A 25,900-nucleotide genomic window follows, 5' to 3' on the forward strand; every position below is an offset into this window, starting at 1 on the left:
GGGTGCACAGTAGAGTGACCCAACCCTCCACACAGTTTCTCTGAAAACTAGACTTGCAACCACCCTAGGACCCCAGTCATTGCACTCTTGGCATTTCTCTGCGAGAAATCCAAACTTACGTTTGCTCAAAAACCTGTACAGGAACGGATCTGTGTCCTGATGGAAGCAGTGGGGCTGCCAAGGGGGTAGAAGTGACTGCAGTGGTTGGATATTGACACTGGACAGCCTTGTAAGAGATGTTCTCATCTTGCTTCTTTGAAGGCCCCTTCCCATTCATGGTGGTCCTGGGGACAAGGAGAAAAGGAATGTCAACGATTTCAAGAAGTTGAAAGGATTTCAAGAAGTTGAAACCAAGCATTAAAACACCATCTCTTCTACATGAATTCATTCTCATATTCACCCCCAGTCTCCCAAAGCAGACAGGAGGGGTCTGGTCCAACAGGGGTTGTGGGCAGTGGCCCTTCCACAGGCCATCTCCCCTCCAGTCTAGAAGTCCAACGACCAGGTCCCAGGCTTTCAACTCCTCTCATTCTCTAGGGGCCTTCTCTAGGGGCCCCAGGGAACTTCTGGGCTCTTTCTCTGTCTTCTAGGTGGCTCTGTGGGGCTGGGTCGAGTGCTCTCAGCCGACTTGGACCACACTGCCAGGTGTCTCCTCCTGCATTTGCCACCCTTCGACACAGGAGGTTCAAGTGGGAGGATGTCCTCTCAGAGAGATCCATGGCGATCAGAATAGATGTCCTCTCTCTTCCATTGTTTACCCTCATCTCTCAGGCGTTTCTACCATCTCTTGATTTCCCTGGAATTTCAACCCCAGGAGAGGGGGGGTGGGTCAGAAGCCAAACATTTGGCTTCCCACTCCTGTCTTTCTTGAAGGTTTTCCCCGAACCAATGGGCCTAAAACAACATTCATAACCTGATATGGTTTCTGTGGGCCAGCCATCCAGGTGCAACTAGCCAGGTCCCTGTGGCTCAGGATCTCTCACAAGGCTGCAGTCCAGAGGGCCTCTGGATCTTCAGTCATCTGCGGGCTTGTTGGGGGTAAGTCTGCTTTTGAGCTCACTCAGCTGGCTGTGAGCAGCCAGAGGCCCTCCATTGCTGGAAGCAAGAAATAGTCATTCCTTGCCCCATGGGCCTCTCCAGCATAAAGCTCCCAAGGAGCACCTGGCTTCCCTGGGAACAGATGAGGGAGGGAGGGACGGAGGGCGGGCAAGCCCAAGAGGAGACCAGTCTCTTTGTAAACTCACCTCCGAAGGGACATCCTATCACTTTGGCCACATTCTGTCCTTTACAAGGGAGTCAGTAGTTCTGACTCGAATCAAGAGGTAGAGTATGGAACACAAAACGATGTGTACCCAAGATGGGAATCGTTGGAGACCCTTAAAGGCTGCCCTCCCTACTTGGCTGGGACTTGACCTCAGCTAGCCACCACTATAATCTCTGCATCCTTGTATTATTATATATTATGTTAGATTATATTATATGCACTATTATCTTTGCATAGAATCATCACATCCTAGGACGTGAACGAGGGGAACATTTTACCAAGCCCTTCTGGGATCCTTCAGCAGCTTGCCTAGAAGTTCCTTGCCCAAGGGTGCCTGTCAGTTCAGTGTCTGGCTCCTGATTTTGGTTCAGGGCTGATCACGTGATCTGGGAAACCCAGACCAGCGTCTGGTTCAGCACTTGAGTCCGAAGCCTGTCGAGGAATCTCTCTAACTCGGCCCCTCCCCCGTCTGCATGTGTGTGCATTCCTTTGTGTGTGTGTGTGTGTATGTGTGCGCCGTCACCCTTTCTGTCTCTCCAAAGAAGAAGAAGAAGAAAAAGAAGAAGAAGAAGAAGAAGAAGAAGAAGAAGAAGAAGAAGAAGAAGAAGAAGAAGAAAGAAGAAGAAGAAGAAGAACAAGAAGAAGAAGAAGAAGAAGAAGAAGAAGAAGAAGAAGAAGAAGAAGAAGAAGAAGAACAGTAGTAGGCATAGTAGTAGAAGTTATTGGCACAGCAGGTGATCATTAGACAACCCTGGTTTGGAACGGGAGCTCTGAAATTCACTAGCTGTGTGATGTTGGGGCAAGTTGTTTCCCCTGTCTGAACCTCAGTCAGTCATGACACACTGGGATATTGGGACGATTAAGGGATCGATAAAAGACACTTCAAACCGTCCCTTGCTTGGCATAGCATCCCTTACTCAAATCCATTCTCAGTAGCAGTAGTCTCAGCCATTGGATATTTTTATTTTTATTTGTGTTACGCTGAACACTGAAAAATATTCTCTCACACTCATACGGCTCCAGGGAATATGGAGCATCAGGCTAAAGAATGGGGTGTATCTCAAGTCAAAGGAGCCATGGGTATGGCTGAAGGGGTAAGCACAGGAGCTTTGGTGCTCTGGTTGTGAGTGTTGGTGGCTGCTGGGCAAGGGAATCAGACCTGCAGGGGACCCGAGAACTTGGAGTCTGGCCAGTGCACCCTTGCTCCCTTCTTGGGCTTCCTGGGTTTCAGGCGAGCCTTTGGCCCTTGAGGGTATTTGGAGGCTGTGCCCGGAACAGCAGGAGCAGGAGCAGGAGGCCCCCCGGAGACAGGCTGGACCTTGGGCCCAGAGTTGGCCAGCTTCTGCCTGAGGCAATGGTTTTGGGCCTGGAGCCTTTGGAACTCCCTCTCTGCCCACAGGACAGCCTTCTGGCTCTCCTCACTCCTCTTCTCCACCAGGAGGCGCTCCCGCTCATGCAAGGAGGAGATTTGCTGCCATTCTCGGTGCAGGTCGGCGGCCATGTTCCTATAGAGGCCCAAGTGCCAGTGGGCAGCATCCGCCTTCCTGCGCACCTTGGCAAGCTCGTTCTTCACTTGCAGGCAGCGTGCCTTCTCCTCCATCATCTTCCTCTCCAGGTGTCTGAGGTGCTCTTCGCACAGCTTCGGCTCTGCCTCAAGCTTCAGGCGCAACTTCGGAATCTCACCGTCCAGGAGGGTGTTCCGAAGGTGAACAGGTCCTTGCTCAGCTTGGTGGCTTGTTGGGTTTCTTGGGAGCTCTTCATTCCTCTGACGTGCCTTCTTCAGTGCCCTGGACGGCTTTAATTGGTTCACGGGGCTCCCGCCTGAGGGCACGTGGTCAGGGGAGGAGGAGCCAGTCTCCACCTGCCTCCTTGAGCCCCCACCTTCCAGATGATCTCCAAGCAGCTCTAGCACATGCATCCCCTTCAGGAGGATCTGGCTGAGGGTGTGCTGTTGGCTCTGGCCCTCAGCGCTGGCCTGCCGCCGCACTCCTCCTTCAGGAAGCTCTGGCCTGCCTGCCTGCCCTGCCTCGTCCTGCACTCTCTGTCCACAGCTGCCAATCTCCTGAACCAGCGGGTCTGCACTTGCCTGCAGATCACGGCTGTCCTTGAAGCCTTCTGGTGTTTTCCTCACCAGGGCTTCTCCATCTTCCTGGGCTGCTCCACAGATGGGATTTTCATGAGGCAGCTGCTGAGGGCTCTTCAACAGCCTTTCCCGAACTCCCTTCAGCAGTTGCGTGGTGTTTCCCACTGACCAACACCCGGCATCTTGATTCAGGGTAGCCAGAGCAAGAAGCTGGAACGGGAGAGGACTGGCCTTCGGCTCGGATGATGCGACAGCTCCACGGGCTTGTGCGTCCGGTTCGGTCTTCTCCATGCCTTTTCCAGAGACTTCCTCGTTCTGGGCACACTGCCCCTTTCTTCTTCGGAAGCTGAGTGCACTCTTTCCCAGGAACACCACCACTGCAGTGCACACCAGGATCTCCCAGCGAAACCCAGAGACTCGTGGCACATGTGGCCAACGTTCGTCTATCACCAACCCAGCAGCCCACAGCTGCTCCAGGACAGCCCACAGCGGCTCCAGAACTGTGTGGGGAGGCATTTGGATGGCCCCCAGCTGGCTCCAAAGAGCCTTGTGGCTTGGTCTCCGATCACCAGTGTCTTCTGGGCCACTAGGAAGTGCTTGGAACCCCTACGAGGGTTCTGTCTCCAACGCAAACCAGTGCCTGGCAACAGGAGCTGAAGGGAGGAGGGGTGGGGGAGGTGCACCTGAGTCTCCAAGGCACATCAGTGCCTGCAACCGGAGCTGACAGCAGGTGGGGTAGGGGAGGGGAATCGCTCTATTGTACACCTGAAACAAAGACAACCCTATCGATCAATTTCTTGGAAGTACAATTTCAACATTAAAAAAAATATATTTAAAAAGCAAACTAGGTATCCAAAGGAGAAAAATAACAAATATCCAAACACTGAGAAAGTAACCTTCTAGATGATCAAAGATCAAAGATCAAATCTCAATGCATTGAAGTGAAGGAAAATGAACATACAACATATGAAAATGTGTGGGACACAGCACAATCAATGGACAGCACCATGTAGAGCAATCACTGCCTATGTTAGAAAGGAGGAGGAGCATCTGGGAGGCTCAGTCAGTTAGTCCAACTCTTGATTTTGACTCGGGTCATGATTAAACTCGAGGTTGTGAGACTGAACCTGCATTGTGCTGGTGCTGGTCATGGAGGCTGTTTAATAATCTCTCTCTCTCTCTCTCTGTACCCCTTCCCTGTCTCTATCTCTCTCTCTCTCTCTGTCTCAAAACAATAAGCTCTCCACGTCAGAACCTAGAAAAAGATGAGAAAATAAAACTAAAGAAGAAAACCAAAGGAATCCTTCCACCCAGTTTCAAGATCTACAGCTATAGTAATCAAAAATGTGTGGTGTTGGTGAAGGGATAGACAAATGGAACAGTATAAAGATAGATAAGTGGAACAGGATCAAACCCAGAAAGAGACCAACCACCAACATGTCAATGGGATTCTGACAAAGGGGAAAAGCAATTCAATGGAGGAGTGACAGCGTTTTGAAGAAATGGTGCTAGAGCAAGTGGACTTCCAGAGACAAAGAAGAAGAAGGAGAAGAAGAAGAGGGAGGGGCAGAGAGGAGGAGGAGGTGGAGGTGGAGGACGAGGAGGACGAGGACCACAATCGAAGGCTCATCCTCTGTACAAAACTGAACTCGTGGCGCCTGGGTGACTCAGTCGCTGAGGCAGCCAGCTCTTAATTTCGGCTCTTGTCATGCTCTCAGGGTCCCGGGACAAAATCAGGCTCCAAGCTCACTGGGGAGTCTGCTTAAGGACGCTCTTTTCGCTTCTCCCTCCACCCCACGCCCCACCCATGCGCATGCTCACTCTCTCAAAAAGAAAAAAAATTTTGTTAAATTAACTCAAAATTAATCACCGCCTTCTATGTAAAATGATAAATCTTCTAGGGAAAAAAATGTCCAGAATGGACAGCTAGGTAAAGAATCCTCCGACTGGACATCAAATCATGCTCCGTTCAAGAAGAGTTGATTCATTAGACATGATCCAACAATCAGAATTGGAAGTCTGTAATGTGTGAAACACCTTGTGAAGACGACCCAAAAGGGAAGCTACAAACTGGGAGAAAATAGGTGCAAACCACATACCTGATAAAGGACTCCTGTCGGAAGGAGAGAACCTCAAAAGTTGACCCCCAAAGAAGCAAGCCATCCAGTCTGAAAAGAACAAAAACAGAAAAAATGGGCAAAAGACCGAAACACTTTACCAAAGATTATACAGATGGAAATCCCATAAAAAGTTACCATCGGGGCAATTCAAATTCAAACTCCAATGAGCTCTCACTGCACACCTATCACCATGATGCAAACCAAATGCACCCGAGAGGGAGAGAGAGACCCCACTCCCCAATGCAAGGCAGGATGTGGAACGACTGGATCGCTCCTGCATCGCTGTTGGGAATGGAAGATGATAGAGCTCCCTCTTGAAAACAGTTCACAGTTCCTTTTCTTTTTCAAGGCCTGGATTTAAATTCCAGGGAACAAGCAGTAGAATATGCTTTTCGGGTGCACAGTAGAGTGACCCAACCCTCCACACAGTTTCTCTGAAAACTAGACTTGCAACCACCCTAGGACCCCAGTCATTGCACTCTTGGCATTTCTCTGCGAGAAATCCAAACTTACGTTTGCTCAAAAACCTGTACAGGAACGGATCTGTGTCCTGATGGAAGCAGTAGGGCTGCCAAGGGGGTAGAAGTGACTGCAGTGGTTGGATATTGACACTGGACAGCCTTGTAAGAGATGTTCTCATCTTGCTTCTTTGAAGGCCCCTTCCCATTCATGGTGGTCCTGGGGACAAGGAGAAAAGGAATGTCAACGATTTCAAGAAGTTGAAAGGATTTCAAGAAGTTGAAACCAAGCATTAGAACACCATCTCTTCTACATGAATTCATTCTCATATTCACCCCCAGTCTCCCAAAGCAGACAGGAGGGGTCTGGTCCAACAGGGCTTGCGGGCAGTGGCCCTTCCACAGGCCATCTCCCCTCCAGTCTAGAAGTCCAACGACCAGGTCCCAGGCTTTCAACTCATCTCATTCTCTAGGGGCCTTCTCTAGGGGCCCCAGGGAACTTCTGGCCTCTTTCTCTGCCTTCTAGGAGGCTCTGTGGGGCTGGGTCGAGTGCTCTCAGCCGACTTGGACCACACTGCCAGGTGTCTCCTCCTGCATTTGCCACCCTTCGACACAGGAGGATCAAGTGGGAGGATGTCTTCTCAGAGAGATCCATGGCGATCAGAATAGATGTCCTCTCTCTTCCATTGTTTACCCTCATCTCTCAGGCGTTTCTACCATCTCTTGATTTCCCTGGAATTTCAACCCCAGGAGAGGGGGGGTGGGTCAGAAGCCAAACATTTGGCTTCCCACTCCTGTCTTTCTTGAAGGTTTTCCCCGAACCAATGGGCCTAAAACAACATTCATAACCTGATATGGTTTCTGTGGGCCAGCCATCCAGGTGCAACTAGCCAGGTCCCTGTGGCTCAGGATCTCTCACAAGGCTGCAGTCCAGAGGGCCTCTGGATCTTCAGTCATCTGCGGGCTTGTTGGGGGTAAGTCTGCTTTTGAGCTCACTCAGCTGGCTGTGAGCAGCCAGAGGCCCTCCATTGCTGGAAGCAAGAAATAGTCATTCCTTGCCCCATGGGCCTCTCCAGCATAAAGCTCCCAAGGAGCAGCTGGCTTCCCTGGGAACAGATGAGGGAGGGAGGGACGGAGGGCGGGCAAGCCCAAGAGGAGACCAGTCTCTTTGTCAACTCACCTCCGAAGGGACATCCTATCACTTTGGCCACATTCTGTCCTTTACAAGGGAGTCAGTAGTTCTGACTCGAATCAAGAGGTAGAGTATGGAACACAAAACGATGTGTACCCAAGATGGGAATCGTTGGAGACCCTTAAAGGCTGCCCTCCCTACTTGGCTGGGACTTGACCTCAGCTAGCCACCACTATAATCTCTGCATCCTTATATTATTATATATTATGTTAGATTATATTATATGCACTATTATCTTTGCATAGAATCATCACATCCTAGGACGTGAACGAGGGGAACATTTTACCAAGCCCTTCTGGGATCCTTCAGCAGCTTGCCTAGAAGTTCCTTGCCCAAGGGTGCCTGTCAGTTCAGTGTCTGGCTCCTGATTTTGGTCAGGGCTGATCACGTGATCTGGGAAATCCAGACCAGCGTCTGGTTCAGCACTTGAGTCCGAAGCCTGTCGAGGAATCGCTCTAACTCGGCCCCTCCCCCGCCTGCATGTGTGTGCGTTCCTTTGTGTGTGTGTGTGTGTATGTGTGCGCCGTCACCCTTTCTGTCTCTCCAAAGAAGAAGAAGAAGAAGAAGAAGAAGAAGAAGAAGAAGAAGAAGAAAGAAGAAGAAGAAGAAGAAGAAGAAGAAGAAGAAGAAGAAGAAAGAAGAAGAAGAAGAAGAACAGTAGTAGGCATAGTAGTAGAAGTTATTGGCACAGCAGGTGATCATTAGACAACCCTGGTTTGGAACGGGAGCTCTGAAATTCACTAGCTGTGTGATGTTGGGGCAAGTTGTTTCCCCTGTCTGAACCTCAGTCAGACATGACACACTGGGTTATTGGGACGAGTAAGGGATCGATAAAAGACACTTCAAACCGTCCCTTGCTTGGCATAGCATCCCTTACTCAAATCCATTCTCAGTAGCAGTAGACTCAGCCATTGGATATTTTTATTTTTACTTGTGTTACGCTGAACACTGAAAAATATTCTCTCACACTCATACGGCTCCAGGGAATATGGAGCATCAGGCTAAAGAATGGGGTGGATCTCAAGTCAAAGGAGCCATGGGTATGGCTGAAGGGGTAAGCACAGGAGCTTTGGTGCTCTGGTTGTGAGTGTTGGTGGCTGCTGGGCAAGGGAATCAGACCTGCAGGGGACCCGAGAACTTGGAGTCTGGCCAGTGCACCCTTGCTCCCTTCTTGGGCTTCCTGGGTTTCAGGGGAGCCTTTGGCCCTTGAGGGTATTTGGAGGCTGTGCCCGGAACAGCAGGAGCAGGAGCAGGAGGCCCCCCGGAGACAGGCTGGACCTTGGGCCCAGAGTTGGCCAGCTTCTGCCTGAGGCAATGGTTTTGGGCCTGGAGCCTTTGGAACTCCCTCTCTGCCCACAGGACAGCCTTCTGGCTCTCCTCACTCCTCTTCTCCACCAGGAGGCGCTCCCGCTCATGCAAGGAGGAGATTTGCTGCCATTCTCACTGCAGGTCGGCGGCCATGTTCCTATAGAGGCCCAAGTGCCAGTGGGCAGCATCCGCCTTCCTGCGCACCTTGGCAAGCTCGTTCTTCACTTGCAGGCAGCGTGCCTTCTCCTCCATCATCTTCCTCTCCAGGTGTCTGAGGTGCTCTTCGCACAGCTTCGGCTCTGCCTCAAGCTTCAGGCGCAACTTCGGAATCTCACCGTCCAGGAGGGGGTTCCGAAGGTGAACAGGTCCTTGCTCAGCTTGGTGGCTTGTTGGGTTTCTTGGGAGCTCTTCATTCCTCTGACGTGCCTTCTTCAGTGCCCTGGACGGCTTTAATTGGTTCACGGGGCTCCCGCCTGAGGGCACGTGGTCAGGGGAGGAGGAGCCAGTCTCCACCTGCCTCCTTGAGCCCCCACCTTCCAGATGATCTCCAAGCAGCTCTAGCACATGCATCCCCTTCAGGAGGATCTGGCTGAGGGTGTGCTGTTGGCTCTGGCCCTCAGCGCTGGCCTGCCGCCGCACTCCTCCTTCAGGAAGCTCTGGCCTGCCTGCCTGCCCTGCCTCGTCCTGCACTCTCTGTCCACAGCTGCCAATCTCCTGAACCAGCGGGTCTGCACTTGCCTGCAGATCACGGCTGTCCTTGAAGCCTTCTGGTGTTTTCCTCACCAGGGCTTCTCCATCTTCCTGGGCTGCTCCACAGATGGGATTTTCATGAGGCAGCTGGTGAGGGCTCTTCAACAGCCTTTCCCGAACTCCCTTCAGCAGTTGCGTGGTGTTTCCCACTGACCAACACCCGGCATCTTGATTCAGGGCAGCCAGAGCAAGAAGCTGGAACGGGAGAGGACTGGCCTTCGGCTCGGATGATGCGACAGCTCCACGGGCTTGTGCGTCCGGTTCGGTCTTCTCCATGCCTTTTCCAGAGACTTCCTCGTTCTGGGCACACTGCCCCTTTCTTCTTCGGAAGCTGAGTGCACTCTTTCCCAGGAACACCACCACTGCAGTGCACACCAGGATCTCCCAGCGAAACCCAGAGACTCGTGGCACATGTGGCCAACGTTCGTCTATCACCAACCCAGCAGCCCACAGCTGCTCCAGGACAGCCCACAGCGGCTCCAGAACTGTGTGGGGAGGCATTTGGATGGCCCCCAGCTGGCTCCAAAGAGCCTTGTGGCTTGGTCTCCGATCACCAGTGTCTTCTGGGCCACTAGGAAGTGCTTGGAACCCCTACGAGGGTTCTGTCTCCAACGCAAACCAGTGCCTGGCAACAGGAGCTGAAGGGAGGAGGGGTGGGGGAGGTGCACCTGAGTCTCCAAGGCACATCAGTGCCTGCAACCGGAGCTGACAGCAGGTGGGGTAGGGGAGGGGAATCGCTCTATTGTACACCTGAAACAAAGACAACCCTATCGATCAATTTCTTGGAAGTACAATTTCAACATTAAAAAAAAAATATTTAAAAAGCAAACTAGGTATCCAAAGGAGAAAAATAACAAATATCCAAACACTGAGAAAGTAACCTTCTAGATGATCAAAGATCAAAGATCAAATCTCAATGCATTGAAGTGAAGGAAAATGAACATATAACATATGAAAATGTGTGGGACACAGCACAATCAATGGACAGCACCATGTAGAGCAATCACTGCCTATGTTAGAAAGGAGGAGGAGCATCTGGGAGGCTCAGTCAGTTAGTCCAACTCTTGATTTTGACTCGGGTCATGATTAAACTCGAGGTTGTGAGACTGAACCTGCATTGTGCTGGTGCTGGTCATGGAGGCTGTTTAATAATCTCTCTCTCTCTCTCTCTCTGTACCCCTTCCCTGTCTCTATCTCTCTCTCTCTCTCTCTCTGTCTCAAAACAATAAGCTCTCCACGTCAGAACCTAGAAAAAGATGAGAAAATAAAACTAAAGAAGAAAACCAAAGGAATCCTTCCACCCAGTTTCAAGATCTACAGCTATAGTAATCAAAAATGTGTGGTGTTGGTGAAGGGATAGACAAATGGAACAGTATAAAGATAGATAAGTGGAACAGGATCAAACCCAGAAAGAGACCAACCACCAACATGTCAATGGGATTCTGACAAAGGGGAAAAGCAATTCAATGGAGGAGTGACAGCGTTTTGAAGAAATGGTGCTAGAGCAAGTGGACTTCCAGAGACAAAGAAGAAGAAGGAGAAGAAGAAGAGGGAGGGGCAGAGAGGAGGAGGAGGTGGAGGTGGAGGACGAGGAGGACGAGGACCACAATCGAAGGCTCATCCTCTGTACAAAACTGAACTCGTGGCGCCTGGGTGACTCAGTCGCTGAGGCAGCCAGCTCTTAATTTCGGCTCTTGTCATGCTCTCAGGGTCCCGGGACAAAATCAGGCTCCAAGCTCACTGGGGAGTCTGCTTAAGGACGCTCTTTTCGCTTCTCCCTCCACCCCACGCCCCACTCATGCGCATGCTCACTCTCTCAAAAAGAAAAAAAAATTGTTAAATTAACTCAAAATTAATCACCGCCTTCTATGTAAAATCATAAATATTCTAGGGAAAAAAATGTCCAGAATGGACAGCTAGGTAAAGAATCCTCCGACTGGACATCAAATCATGTTCCGTTCAAGAAGAGTTGATTCATTAGACATGATCCAACAATCAGAATTGGAAGTCTGTAATGTGTGAAACACCTTGTGAAGAAGACCCAAAAGGGAAGCTACAAACTGGGAGAAAATAGGTGCAAACCACATACCTGATAAAGGACTCCTGTCGGAAGGAGAGAACCTCAAAAGTTGACCCCCAAAGAAGCAAGCCATCCAGTCTGAAAAGAACAAAAACAAAAAAAATGGGCAAAAGACCGAAACACTTTACCAAAGAGTATACAGATGGAAATCCCATAAAAAGTTACCATCGGGGCAATTCAAATTCAAACTCCAATGAGCTCTCACTGCACACCTATCAGCATGATGCAAACCAAATGCACCCGAGAGGGAGAGAGAGACCCCACTCCCCAATGCAAGGCAGGATGTGGAACGACTGGATCGCTCCTGCATCGCTGTTGGGAATGGAAGGTGATAGAGCTCCCTCTTGAAAACAGTTCACAGTTCCTTTTCTTTTTCAAGGCCTGGATTTAAATTCCAGGGAACAAGCAGTAGAATATGCTTTTCGGGTGCACAGTAGAGTGACCCAACCCTCCACACAGTTTCTCTGAAAACTAGACTTGCAACCACCCTAGGACCCCAGTCATTGCACTCTTGGCATTTCTCTGCGAGAAATCCAAACTTACGTTTGCTCAAAAACCTGTACAGGAACGGATCTGTGTCCTGATGGAAGCAGTGGGGCTGCCAAGGGGGTAGAAGTGACTGCAGTGGTTGGATATTGACACTGGACAGCCTTGTAAGGGATGTTCTCATCTTGCTTCTTTGAAGGCCCCTTCCCATTCATGGTGGTCCTGGGGACAAGGAGAAAAGGAATGTCAACGATTTCAAGAAGTTGAAAGGATTTCAAGAAGTTGAAACCAAGCATTAGAACACCATCTCTTCTACATGAATTCATTCTCATATTCACCCCCAGTCTCCCAAAGCAGACAGGAGGGGTCTGGTCCAACAGGGGTTGCGGGCAGTGGCCCTTCCACAGGCCATCTCCCCTCCAGTCTAGAAGTCCAACGACCAGGTCCCAGGCTTTCAACTCATCTCATTCTCTAGGGGCCTTCTCTAGGGACCCCAGGGAACTTCTGGACACTTTCTCTGCCTTCTAGGAGGCTCTGTGGGGCTGGGTCGAGTGCTCTCAGCCGACTTGGACCACACTGCCAGGTGTCTACCCCTGCATTTGCCACCCTTCGACACAGGAGGATCAAGTGGGAGGATGTCCTCTCAGAGAGATCCATGGCGATCAGAATAGATGTCCTCTCTCTTCCATTGTTTAGCCTCATCTCTCAGGCGTTTCTACCATCTCTTGATTTCCCTGGAATTTCAACCCCAGGAGAGGGGGGGTGGGTCAGAAGCCAAACATTTGGCTTCCCACTCCTGTCTTTCTTGAAGGTTTTCCCCGAACCAATGGGCCTAAAACAACATTCATAACCTGATATGGTTTCTGTGGGCCAGCCATCCAGGTGCAACTAGCCAGGTCCCTGTGGCTCAGGATCTCTCACAAGGCTGCAGTCCAGAGGGCCTCTGGATCTTCAGTCATCTGCGGGCTTGTTGGGGGTAAGTCTGCTTTTGGGCTCACTCAGCTGGCTGTGAGCAGCCAGAGGCCCTCCATTGCTGGAAGCAAGAAATAGTCATTCCTTGCCCCGTGGGCCTCTCCAGCATAAAGCTCCCAAGGAGCAGCTGGCTTCCCTGGGAACAGATGAGGGAGGGAGGGACGGAGGGCGGGCAAGCCGAGGGCGGGCAAGCCCAAGAGGAGACCAGTCTCTTTGTAAACTCACCTCCGAAGGGACATCCTAAAACTTTGGCCACATTCTGTCCTTTACAAGGGAGTCAGTAGTTCTGACTCGAATCAAGAGGTAGAGTATGGAACACAAAACGATGTGTACCCAAGATGGGAATCGTTGGAGACCCTTAAAGGCTGCCCTCCCTACTTGGCTGGGACTTGACCTCAGCTAGCCACCACTATAATCTCTGCATCCTTATATTATTATATATTATGTTAGATTATATTATATGCACTATTATCTTTGCATAGAATCATCACATCCTAGGACGTGAACGAGGGGAACATTTTACCAAGCCCTTCTGGGATCCTTCAGCAGCTTGCCTAGAAGTTCCTTGCCCAAGGGTGCCTGTCAGGTCAGTGTCTGGCTCCTGATTTCGGTTCAGGGCTGATCACGTGATCTGGGAAATCCAGACCAGCGTCTGGTTCAGCACTTGAGTCCGAAGCCTGTCGAGGAATCTAACTCGGCCCCTCCCCCGCCTGCATGTGTGTGTGTTCCTTTGTGTGTGTGTGTGTGTATGTGTGCGCCGTCACCCTTTCTGTCTCGAAGAAGAAGAAGAAGAAGAAGAAGAAGAAGAAAGAAGAAGAAAGAAGAAGAAAGAAGAAAGAAAGAAGAAAGAAAGAAGAAAGAAAGAAGAAAGAAAGAAGAAAGAAAGAAGAAAAGAAGAAGAAGAAGAAGAAGAAGAAGAAGAAGAAGAAGAAGAAGAAGAAGAAGAAGAAGAAGAAGAAGAAGAAGAAGAAGAAGAGGAGGAAGAAGAAGAAGAAGAAGAAGAAGAAGAAGAAGAAGAAGAAGAAGAAGAAGAAGAAGAAGAAGAAGAAGAAGAAGAAGAAGAAGAACAACAGTAGTAGGCATAGTAGTAGAAGTTATTGGCACAGCAGGTGATCATTAGACAACCCTGGTTTGGAACGGGAGCTCTGAAATTCACTAGCTGTGTGATCTTGGGGCAAGTTGTTTCCCCTGTCTGAACCTCAGTCAGACATGACACACTGGGTTATTGGGACGATTAAGGAATCGATAAAAGACACTTCAAACCATCCCTTGCTTGGCATAGAATCCCTTAATCAAATCCATTCTCAGTAGCAGGAGTCTCAGCCATTGGATATTTTTATTTTTATTTGTGTTACGCTGAACACTGAAAAATACTCTCTCACACTCATACGGCTCCAGGGAATATGGAGCATCAGGCTAAAGGATGGGGTGGATCTCAAGTCAAAGGAGCCATGGGTATGGCTGAAGGGGTAAGCACAGGAGCTTTTGTGCTCTGGTTGTGAGTGTTGGTGGCTGCTGGGCAAGGGAATCAGACCTGCAGGGGACCCGAGAACTTGGAGTCTGGCCAGTGCACCCTTGCTCCCTTCTTGGGCTTCCTGGGTTTCAGGGGAGCCTTTGGCCCTTGAGGGTATTTGGAGGCTGTGCCCGGAACAGCAGGAGCAGGAGCAGGAGGCCCCCCGGAGACAGGCTGGACCTTGGGCCCAGAGTTGGCCAGCTTCTGCCTGAGGCAATGGTTTTGGGCCTGGAGCCTTTGGAACTCCCTCTCTGCCCACAGGACAGCCTTCTGGCTCTCCTCACTCCTCTTCTCCACCAGGAGGAGCTCCCGCTCATGCAAGGAGGCGATTTTCTGCCATTCTCGGTGCAGGTGGGCGGTCATGTTCCTAGAGAGGCCCAAGTGCCAGTGGGCAGCATCCGCCTTCCTGCGCACCTTGGCAAGCTCGTTCTTCACTTGCAGGCAGCGTGCCTTCTCCTCCATCATCTTCCTCTCCAGGTGTCTGAGGTGCTCTTCGCACAGCTTCGGCTCTGCCTCAAGCTTCAGGCACAACTTGGAATCTCACCGTCCAGGAGGGTGTTCCGAAGGTGAACAGGTCCTTGCTCAGCTTGGTGGCTTGTTGGGTTTCTTGGGAGCTCTTCATTCCTCTGACGTGCCTTCTTCAGTGCCCTGGACGGCTTTAATTGGTTCACGGGGCTCCCGCCTGAGGGCACGTGGTCAGGGGAGGAGGAGCCAGTCTCCACCTGCCTCCTTGAGCCCCCACCTTCCAGATGATCTCCAAGCAGCTCTAGCACATGCATCCCCTTCAGGAGGATCTGGCTGAGGGTGTGCTGTTGGCTCTGGCCCTCAGCGCTGGCCTGCCGCCGCACTCCTCCTTCAGGAAGCTCTGGCCTGCCTGCCTGCCCTGCCTCGTCCTGCACTCTCTGTCCACAGCTACCAATGTCGTGAACCAGCGGGTCTGCACTTGCCTGCAGATCACGGCTGTCCTTGAAGCCTTCTGGTGTTTTCCTCAGCAGGGCTTCTCCATCTTCCTGGGCTGCTCCACGGATGGGATTTTCATGAGGCAGCTGGTGAGGGCTCTTCAACAGCCTTTCCCGAACTCCCTTCAGCAGTTGCGTGGTGTTTCCCACTGACCAACACCCGGCATCTTGATTCAGGGCAGCCAGAGCAAGAAGCTGGAACGGGAGAGGACTGGCCTTCGGCTCGGATGATGTGACAGCTCCACGGGCTTGTGTGTCCGGATCGGTCTTCTCCATGCCTTTTCCAGAGACTTCCTCGTTCTGGGCACACTGCCCCTTTCTTCTTCGGAAGCTGAGTGCACTCTTTCCCAGGAACACCACCACTGCAGTGCACACCAGGATCTCCCAGCGAAACCCAGAGACTCGTGGCACATGTGGCCAACGTTCATCTATCACCAACCCAGCAGCCCACAGCTGCTCCAGAACAGCCCACAGTGGCTCCAGAACTGTGTGGGGAGGCATTTGGATGGCCACCAGCTGGCTCCAAAGAGCCTTGTGGCTTGGTCTCCGATCACCAGTGTCTTCTGGGCCACTAGGAAGTGCTTGGAACCCCTAAGAGGGTTCCGTCTCCAACGCAAACCAGTGCCTGGCAACAGGAGCTGAAGGGAGGAGGGGTGGGGGAGGTGCACCTGAGTCTCCAAGGCACATCAGTGCCTGCAACCGGAGCTGACAGCAGGTGGGGTAGGGGAGGGGAATCGCTCTATTGTACACCTGAAACAAAGACAACCCTATCGATCAATTTCTCGGAAGTACAATTTCAACATTAAAAAAAATATATTTAAAAAGCAAACTAGGTATCCAAAGGAGAAAACTAACAAATATCCAAACACTGAGAAAGTGACCTTCTAGATGATCAAAGATCAAAGATCAAATCTCAATGCATTGAAGTGAAGGAAAATGAACATACAACATATGAAAATGTGTGGGACACAGCACAATCAATGGACAGCACCATGTAGAGCAATCACTGCCTATGTTAGAAAGGAGGAGGAGCATCTGGGAGGCTCAGTCAGTTAGTCCAACTCTTGATTTTGACTCGGGTCATGATTAAACTCGAGGTTGTGAGACTGAACCTGCATTGTGCTGGTGCTGGGCATGGAGGCTGTTTAATAATCTCTCTCTCTCTCTCTCTCTCTCTCTCTGTACCCCTTCCCTGTCTCTCTCTATCTCTCTCTCACTCTCTCTCTCTGTCTCAAAACAATAAGCTCTCCACGTCAGAACCTAGAAAAAGATGAGAAAATAAAACTAAAGAAGAAAACCAAAGGAATCCTTCCACCCAGTTTCAAGATCTACAGCTATAGTAATCAAATATGTGTGGTGTTGGTGAAGGGATAGACAAATGGAACAGTATAAAGATAGATAAGTGGAACAGGATCAAACCCAGAAAGAGACCAACCATCAACATGTCAATGGGATTCTGACAAAGGGGAAAAGCAATTCAATGGAGGAGTGACAGCGTTTTGAATAAATGGTGCTAGAGCAAGTGGACTTCCAGAGACAAAGAAGAAGAAGGAGAAGAAGAAGAGGGAGGGGCAGAGAGGAGGAGGAGGTGGAGGTGGAGGACGAGGAGGACGAGGACCACAATCGAAGGCTCATCCTCTGTACAAAACTGAACTCGTGGCGCCTGGGTGACTCAGTCGCTGAGGCAGCCAGCTCTTAATTTCGGCTCTTGTCATGCTCTCAGGGTCCCGGGACAAAATCAGGCTCCAAGCTCACTGGGGAGTCTGCTTAAGGACGCTCTTTTCGCTTCTCCCTCCACCCCACGCCCCACTCCTGCGCATGCTCACTCTCTCAAAAAGAAAAAAATTTTTGTTAAATTAACTCAAAATTAATCACCGCCTGCTATGTAAAATGATAAATCTTCTAGGGAAAAAAATGTCCAGAATGGACAGCTAGGTAAAGAATCCTCCGACTGGACATCAACTCATGTTCCGTTCAAGAAGAGTTGATTCATTAGACATGATCCAACAATCAGAATTGGAAGTCTGTCATGTGTGAAACACCTTGTGAAGAAGACCCAAAAGGGAAGCTACAAACTGGGAGAAAATAGGTGCAAACCACATACCTGATAAAGGACTCCTGTCGGAAGGAGAGAACCTCAAAAGTTGACCCCCAAAGAAGCAAGCCATCCAGTCTGAAAAGAACAAAAACAAAAAAAAAGGGCAAAAGATCGAAACACTTTACCAAAGAGTATACAGATGGAAATCCCATAAAAAGTTACCATCGGGGCAATTCAAATTCAAACTCCAATGAGCTCTCACTGCACACCTATCAGCATGATGCAAACCAAATGCACCCGAGAGGGAGAGAGAGACCCCACTCCCCAATGCAAGGCAGGATGTGGAACGACTGGATCGCTCCTGCATCGCTGTTGGGAATGGAAGATGATAGAGCTCCCTCTTGAAAACAGTTCACAGTTCCTTTTCTTTTTCAAGGCCTGGATTTAAATTCCAGGGAACAAGCAGTAGAATATGCTTTTCGGGTGCACAGTAGAGTGACCCAACCCTCCACACAGTTTCTCTGAAAACTAGACTTGCAACCACCCTAGGACCCCAGTCATTGCACTCTTGGCATTTCTCTGAGAGAAATCCAAACTTACGTTTGCTCAAAAACCTGTACAGGAACGGATCTGTGTCCTGATGGAAGCAGTGGGGCTGCCAAGGGGGTAGAAGTGACTGCAGTGGTTGGATATTGACACTGGACAGCCTTGTAAGAGATGTTCTCATCTTGCTTCTTTGAAGGCCCCTTCCCATTCATGGTGGTCCTGGGGACAAGGAGAAAAGGAATGTCAACGATTTCAAGAAGTTGAAAGGATTTCAAGAAGTTGAAACCAAGCATTAGAACACCATCTCTTCTACATGAATTCATTCTCATATTCACCCCCAGTCTCCCAAAGCAGACAGGAGGGGTCTGGTCCAACAGGGGTTGTGGGCAGTGGCCCTTCCACAGGCCATCTCCCCTCCAGTCTAGAAGTCCAACGACCAGGTCCCAGGCTTTCAACTCATCTCATTCTCTCGGGGCCTTCTCTAGGGGCCCCAGGGAACTTCTGGGCTCTTTCTCTGCCTTCTAGGAGGCTCTGTGGGGCTGGGTCGAGTGCTCTCAGCCGACTTGGACCACACTGCCAGGTGTCTCCCCCTGCATTTGCCACCCTTCGACACAGGAGGATCAAGTCGGAGGATGTCCTCTCAGAGAGATCCATGGCGATCAGAATAGATGTCCTCTCTCTTCCATTGTTTACCCTCATCTCTCAGGCGTTTCTACCATCTCTTGATTTCCCTGGAATTTCAACCCCAGGAGAGGGGGGGTGGGTCAGAAGCCAAACATTTGGCTTCCCACTCCTGTCTTTCTTGAAGGTTTTCCCCGAACCAATGGGCCTAAAACAACATTCATAACCTGATATGGTTTCTGTGGGCCAGCCATCCAGGTGCAACTAGCCAGGTCCCTGTGGCTCAGGATCTCTCACAAGGCTGCAGTCCAGAGGGCCTCTGGATCTTCAGTCATCTGCGGGCTTGTTGGGGGTAAGTCTGCTTTTGGGCTCACTCAGCTGGCTGTGAGCAGCCAGAGGCCCTCCATTGCTGGAAGCAAGAAATAGTCATTCCTTGCCCCATGGGCCTCTCCAGCATAAAGCTCCCAAGGAGCAGCTGGCTTCCCTGGGAACAGATGAGGGAGGGAGGGACGGAGGGCGGGCAAGCCCAAGAGGAGACCAGTCTCTTTGTAAACTCACCTCCGAAGGGACATCCTAAAACTTTGGCCACATTCTGTCCTTTAAAAGGGAGTCAGTAGTTCTGACTCGAATCAAGAGGTAGAGTATGGAACACAAAACGATGTGTACCCAAGATGGGAATCGTTGGAGACCCTTAAAGGCTGCCCTCCCTACTTGGCTGGGACTTGACCTCAGCTAGCCACCACTATAATCTCTGCATCCTTATATTATTATATATTATGTTAGATTATATTATATGCACTATTATCTTTGCATAGAATCATCACATCCTAGGACGTGAACGAGGGGAACATTTTACCAAGCCCTTCTGGGATCCTTCAGCAGCTTGCCTAGAAGTTCCTTGCCCAAGGGTGCCTGTCAGGTCAGTGTCTGGCTCCTGATTTCGGTTCAGGGCTGATCACGTGATCTGGGAAATCCAGACCAGCGTCTGGTTCAGCACTTGAGTCCGAAGCCTGTCGAGGAATCTAACTCGGCCCCTCCCCCGCCTGCATGTGTGTGCGTTCCTTTCTGTGTGTGTGTGTGTATGTGTGCGCCGTCACCCTTTCTGTCTCTCCGAAGAAGAAGAAGAAGAAGAAGAAGAAGAAGAAGAAGAAGAAGAAGAAGAAGAAGAAGGAAGAAGAAGAAGAAGAAGAAGAAGAAGACGAAGAAGAAGAAGAAGAAGAAGAAGAAGAAGAAGAAGAAGAAGAAGAAGAAGAAGAAGAACTGTAGCAGGCATAGTAGTAGAAGTTATTGGCACAGCAGGTGATCATTAGACAACCCTGGTTTGGAACGGGAGCTCTGAAATTCACTAGCTGTGTGATCTTGGGGCAAGTTGTTTCCCCTGTCTGAACCTCTGAACCTCAGTCAGACATGACACACTGGGTTATTGGGACGATTAAGGGATCGATACAAGACACTTCAAACCGTCCCTTGCTTGGCATAGAATCCCTTAATCAAATCCATTCTCAGTAGCAGTAGTCTCAGCCATTGGATATTTTTATTTTTATTTGTGTTACGCTGAACACTGGAAAATATTCAATCACACTCATACGGCTCCAGGGAATATGGAGCATCAGGCTAAAGGATGGGGTGGATCTCAAGTCAAAGGAGCCATGGGTATGGCTGAAGGGGTAAGCACAGGAGCTTTTGTGCTCTGGTTGTGAGTGTTGGTGGCTGCTGGGCAGGGGAATCAGACCTGCAGGGGACCCGAGAACTTGGAGTCTGGCCAGTGCACCCTTGCTCCCTTCTTGGGCTTCCTGGGTTTCAGGGGAGCCTTTGGCCCTTGAGGGTATTTGGAGGCTGTGCCCGGAACAGCAGGAGCAGGAGCAGGAGGCCCCCCGGAGACAGGCTGGACCTTGGGCCCAGAGTTGGCCAGCTTCTGCCTGAGGCAATGGTTTTGGGCCTGGAGCCTTTGGAACTCCCTCTCTGCCCACAGGACAGCCTTCTGGCTCTCCTCACTCCTCTTCTCCACCAGGAGGCGCTCCCGCTCATGCAAGGAGGCGATTTGCTGCCATTCTCGGTGCAGGTCGGCGGCCATGTTCCTATAGAGGCCCAAGTGCCAGTGGGCAGCATCCGCCTTCCTGCGCACCTTGGCAAGCTCGTTCTTCACTTGCAGGCAGCGTGCCTTCTCCTCCATCATCTTCCTCTCCAGGTGTCTGAGGTGCTCTTCGCACAGCTTCGGCTCTGCCTCAAGCTTCAGGCGCAACTTCGGAATCTCACCGTCCAGGAGGGTGTTCCGAAGGTGAACAGGTCCTTGCTCAGCTTGGTGGCTTGTTGGGTTTCTTGGGAGCTCTTCATTCCTCTGACGTGCCTTCTTCAGTGCCCTGGACGGCTTTAATTGGTTCACGGGGCTCCCGCCTGAGGGCACGTGGTCAGGGGAGGAGGAGCCAGTCTCCACCTGCCTCCTTGAGCCCCCACCTTCCAGATGATCTCCAAGCAGCTCTAGCACATGCATCCCCTTCAGGAGGATCTGGCTGAGGGTGTGCTGTTGGCTCTGGCCCTCAGCGCTGGCCTGCCGCCGCACTCCTCCTTCAGGAAGCTCTGGCCTGCCTGCCTGCCCTGCCTCGTCCTGCACTCTCTGTCCACAGCTGCCAATCTCCTGAACCAGCGGGTCTGCACTTGCCTGCAGATCACGGCTGTCCTTGAAGCCTTCTGGTGTTTTCCTCAGCAGGGCTTCTCCATCTTCCTGGGCTGCTCCACAGATGGGATTTTCATGAGGCAGCTGGTGAGGGCTCTTCAACAGCCTTTCCCGAACTCCCTTCAGCAGTTGCGTGGTGTTTCCCACTGACCAATACCCGGCATCTTGATTCAGGGCAGCCAGAGCAAGAAGCTGGAACGGGAGAGGACTGGCCTTCGGCTCGGATGATGCGACAGCTCCACGGGCTTGTGCGTCCGGTTCGGTCTTCTCCATGCCTTTTCCAGAGACTTCCTCGTTCTGGGCACACTGCCACTTTCTTCTTCGGAAGCTGAGTGCACTCTTTCCCAGGAACACCACCACTGCAGTGCACACCAGGATCTCCCAGCGAAACCCAGAGACTCGTGGCACATGTGGCCAACGTTCGGATATCACCAACCCAGCAGCCCACAGCTGCTCCAGGACAGCCCACAGCGGCTCCAGAACTGTGTGGGGAGGCATTTGGATGGCCACCAGCTGGCTCCAAAGAGCCTTGTGGCTTGGTCTCCGATCACCAGTGTCTTCTGGGCCACTAGGAAGTGCTTGGAACCCCTACGAGGGTTCCGTCTCCAACGCAAACCAGTGCCTGGCAACAGGAGCTGAAGGGAGGAGGGGTGGGGGAGGTGCACCTGAGTCTCCAAGGCACATCAGTGCCTGCAACCGGAGCTGACAGCAGGTGGGGTAGGGGAGGGGAATCGCTCTATTGTACACCTGAAACAAAGACAACCCTATCGATCAATTTCTCGGAAGTACAATTTCAACATTAAAAAAAAATATATTTAAAAAGCAAACTAGGTATCCAAAGGAGAAAACTAACAAATATCCAAACACTGAGAAAGTGACCTTCTAGATGATCAAAGATCAAAGATCAAATCTCAATGCATTGAAGTGAAGGAAAATGAACATACAACATATGAAAATGTGTGGGACACAGCACAATCAATGGACAGCACCATGTAGAGCAATCACTGCCTATGTTAGAAAGGAGGAGGAGCATCTGGGAGGCTCAGTCAGTTAGTCCAACTCTTGATTTTGACTCGGGTCATGATTAAACTCGAGGTTGTGAGACTGAACCTGCATTGTGCTGGTGCTGGGCATGGAGGCTGTTTAATAATCTCTCTCTCTCTCTCTCTCTCTCTCTCTCTCTCTGTACCCCTTCCCTGTCTCTCTCTCTCTCTCTCTCTGTCTCAAAACAATAAGCTCTCCACGTCAGAACCTAGAAAAAGATGAGAAAATAAAACTAAAGAAGAAAACCAAAGGAATCCTTCCACCCAGTTTCAAGATCTACAGCTATAGTAATCAAAAATGTGTGGTGTTGGTGAAGGGATAGACAAATGGAACAGTATAAAGATAGATAAGTGGAACAGGATCAAACCCAGAAAGAGACCAACCATCAACATGTCAATTGGATTCTGACAAAGGGGAAAAGCAATTCAATGGAGGAGTGACAGCGTTTTGAATAAATGGTGCTAGAGCAAGTGGACTTCCAGAGACAAAGAAGAAGAAGGAGAAGAAGAAGAGGGAGGGGCAGAGAGGAGGAGGAGGTGGAGGTGGAGGACGAGGAGGACGAGGACCACAATCGAAGGCTCATCCTCTGTACAAAACTGAACTCGTGGCGCCTGGGTGACTCAGTCGCTGAGGCAGCCAGCTCTTAATTTCGGCTCTTGTCATGCTCTCAGGGTCCCGGGACAAAATCAGGCTCCAAGCTCACTGGGGAGTCTGCTTAAGGACGCTCTTTTCGCTTCTCCCTCCACCCCACGCCCCACTCATGCGCATGCTCACTCTCTCAAAAAGAAAAAAAAAATTGTTAAATTAACTCAAAATTAATCACCGCCTTCTATGTAAAATGATAAATCTTCTAGGGAAAAAAATGTCCAGAATGGACAGCTAGGTAAAGAATCCTCCGACTGGACATCAAATCATGTTCCGTTCAAGAAGAGTTGATTCATTAGACATGATCCAACAATCAGAACTGGAAGTCTGTCATGTGTGAAACACCTTGTGAAGAAGACCCAAAAGGGAAGCTACAAACTGGGAGAAAATAGGTGCAAACCACATACCTGATAAAGGACTCCTGTCGGAAGGAGAGAACCTCAAAAGTTGACCCCCAAAGAAGCAAGCCATCCAGTCTGAAAAGAACAAAAACAAAAAAAAAGGGCAAAAGACCGAAACACTTTACCAAAGAGTATACAGATGGAAATCCCATAAAAAGTTACCATCGGGGCAATTCAAATTCAAACTCCAATGAGCTCTCACTGCACACCTATCAGCATGATGCAAACCAAATGCACCCGAGAGGGAGAAAGAGACCCCACTCCCCAATGCAAGGCAGGATGTGGAACGACTGGATCGCTCCTGCATCGCTGTTGGGAATGGAAGATGATAGAGCTCCCTCTTGAAAACAGTTCACAGTTCCTTTTCTTTTTCAAGGCCTGGATTTAAATTCCAGGGAACAAGCAGTAGAATATGCTTTTCGGGTGCACAGTAGAGTGACCCAACCCTCCACACAGTTTCTCTGAAAACTAGACTTGCAACCACCCTAGGACCCCAGTCATTGCACTCTTGGCATTTCTCTGCGAGAAATCCAAACTTACGTTTGCTCAAAAACCTGTACAGGAACGGATCTGTGTCCTGATGGAAGCAGTGGGGCTGCCAAGGGGGTAGAAGTGACTGCAGTGGTTGGATATTGACACTGGACAGCCTTGTAAGAGATGTTCTCATCTTGCTTCTTTGAAGGCCCCTTCCCATTCATGGTGGTCCTGGGGACAAGGAGAAAAGGAATGTCAACGATTTCAAGAAGTTGAAAGTATTTCAAGAAGTTGAAACCAAGCATTAGAACACCATCTCTTCTACATGAATTCATTCTCATATTCACCCCCAGTCTCCCAAAGCAGACAGGAGGGGTCTGGTCCAACAGGGGTTGCGGGCAGTGGCCCTTCCACAGGCCATCTCCCCTCCAGTCTAGAAGTCCAACGACCAGGTCCCAGGCTTTCAACTCATCTCATTCTCTCGGGGCCTTCTCTAGGGGCCCCAGGGAACTTCTGGGCTCTTTCTCTGCCTTCTAGGAGGCTCTGTGGGGCTGGGTCGAGTGCTCTCAGCCGACTTGGACCACACTGCCAGGTGTCTCCCCCTGCATTTGCCACCCTTCGACACAGGAGGATCAAGTGGGAGGATGTCCTCTCAGAGAGATCCATGGCGATCAGAATAGATGTCCTCTCTCTTCCATTGTTTACCCTCATCTCTCAGGCGTTTCTACCATCTCTTGATTTCCCTGGAATTTCAACCCCAGGAGAGGGGGGGTGGGTCAGAAGCCAAACATTTGGCTTCCCACTCCTGTCTTTCTTGAAGGTTTTCCCCGAACCAATGGGCCTAAAACAACATTCATAACCTGATATGGTTTCTGTGGGCCAGCCATCCAGGTGCAACTAGCCAGGTCCCTGTGGCTCAGGATCTCTCACAAGGCTGCAGTCCAGAGGGCCTCTGGATCTTCAGTCATCTGCGGGCTTGTTGGGGGTAAGTCTGCTTTTGGGCTCACTCAGCTGGCTGTGAGCAGCCAGAGGCCCTCCATTGCTGGAAGCAAGAAATAGTCATTCCTTGCCCATGGGCCTCTCCAGCATAAAGCTCCCAAGGAGCAGCTGGCTTCCCTGGGAACAGATGAGGGAGGGAGGGACGGAGGGCGGGCAAGCCCAAGAGGAGACCAGTCTCTTTGTAAACTCACCTCCGAAGGGACATCCTAAAACTTTGGCCACATTCTGTCCTTTACAAGGGAGTCAGTAGTTCTGACTCGAATCAAGAGGTAGAGTATGGAACACAAAACGATGTGTACCCAAGATGGGAATCGTTGGAGACCCTTAAAGGCTGCCCTCCCTACTTGGCTGGGACTTGACCTCAGCTAGCCACCACTATAATCTCTGCATCCTTATATTATTATATATTATGTTAGATTATATTATATGCACTATTATCTTTGCATAGAATCATCACATCCTAGGACGTGAACGAGGGGAACATTTTACCAAGCCCTTCTGGGATCCTTCAGCAGCTTGCCTAGAAGTTCCTTGCCCAAGGGTGCCTGTCAGGTCAGTGTCTGGCTCCTGATTTCGGTTCAGGGCTGATCACGTGATCTGGGAAATCCAGACCAGCGTCTGGTTCAGCACTTGAGTCCGAAGCCTGTCGAGGAATCTCTCTAACTCGGCCCCTCCCCCGCCTGCATGTGTGTGTGTTCCTTTGTGTGTGTGTGCGCCGTCACCCTTTCTGTCTCTCCAAAGAAGAAGAAGAAGAAGAAGAAGAAGAAGAAGAAGAAGAAGAAGAAGAAGAAGAAGAAGAAGAAGAAGAAGAAAGAAAGAAGAAGAAGAACAGTATTAGGCATAGTAGTAGAAGTTATTGGCACAGCAGGTGATCATTAGACAACCCTGGTTTGGAACGGGAGCTCTGAAATTCACTAGCTGTGTGATCTTGGGGCAAGTTGTTTCCCCTGTCTGAACCTCAGTCAGACATGACACACTGGGTTATTGGGACGATTAAGGAATCGATAAAAGACACTTCAAACCATCCCTTGCTTGGCATAGAATCCCTTAATCAAATCCATTCTCAGGAGCAGTAGTCTCAGCCATTGGATATTTTTATTTTTATTTGTGTTACGCTGAACACTGAAAAATATTCTCTCACACTCATACGGCTCCAGGGAATATGGAGCATCAGGCTAAAGGATGGGGTGGATCTCAAGTCAAAGGAGCCATGGGTATGGCTGAAGGGGTAAGCACAGGAGCTTTGGTGCTCTGGTTGTGAGTGTTGGTGGCT

This window comes from Meles meles, chromosome 1 (assembly GCF_922984935.1).
Source record: "Meles meles chromosome 1, mMelMel3.1 paternal haplotype, whole genome shotgun sequence".
Lineage (NCBI taxonomy): Eukaryota > Metazoa > Chordata > Mammalia > Carnivora > Mustelidae > Meles > Meles meles.